This window comes from Megascapheus bottae, chromosome 19 (genome assembly GCF_031878675.1).
Source record: "Megascapheus bottae isolate mThoBot1 chromosome 19, mThoBot2.hap1, whole genome shotgun sequence".
Lineage (NCBI taxonomy): Eukaryota > Metazoa > Chordata > Mammalia > Rodentia > Geomyidae > Megascapheus > Megascapheus bottae.
This window is the reverse complement of record NC_143527.1, coordinates 17,568,510-17,569,439: the sequence shown is the minus strand read 5'-3', so window position 1 is coordinate 17,569,439 and position 930 is coordinate 17,568,510.

Sequence of the window (930 nt, the reverse complement as noted above, 5' to 3'; positions counted from 1 at the left end):
GGCTTGGAGTCACTGGCCGGAAAATAGAACTTTTATCCCACTTGTCCCTGGGTCTCTTCATTGCTGACTCCTCTCTTCCTTCCCCAGTTCCTAGGACATGAGAGGAACCCAGCTAGGCTACCTTTACAAAGTGCATCTCTTAAGATGCATTAGCCTGGGGCGCCCCCTAGGGGAGGAACTGTGCTTGGGCTCACTGCAGGTCCAAGCAGACTTCATTGTCACCTGGCTTGAGAAAATCCATAACTTGCATTAAAACAGACAAAACCCCCACAAAACAAAAACAAAAGAAGATAGGATGGAAAGAAGGGAAAAGAGAATTATCTAGACACACATGTGTCTATATTCTAACCATGATTTCTCATTTACAAAGCCATTTTTATTACTCAGAAGTAAAAACAGAAAACAGGTATCTCATCTGAATAACCAGGCTATGTAAGACCATGAACTTATAGGAGAAATACTTACCAGGGCCTGTACCAGGAGTGCCAAACCTTTACTTCAGGGCCTGTGGCTCAGATGCCTGGCAGGGGCTGACTTCAGTTATTTGCTTGGCGACAGTCTTACCTTCATCAGGAAAGCTTGGTAATGTGAGTGCCAATACTGCTGCTAGATGGTATCCTTAAAATACTAAATTTCATAGACTGTACCATTTTGGAGGGGGGTTGGAAGTGGGGTTTGACCTCTGGGCCTGGATGCTCTTCAGCTGAAGGCTAGTGCTCTACTACTTTGAGCCACACAGCCATTCCAGTTTTCTGATGGTTACTTGGAGATAGGAGTCTCATGGACTTGTTGCGCCCAGGCTGGCTTAGAACTACGATCCCGAGATCGCAGTCTCCTGAGTAGCTAGGATTACAGCATGAAAGGCACCTGGCATATACTGTACATTTTGTAACAATTAAAACATTTAAAAAATGACAGGAAAAGATTAGC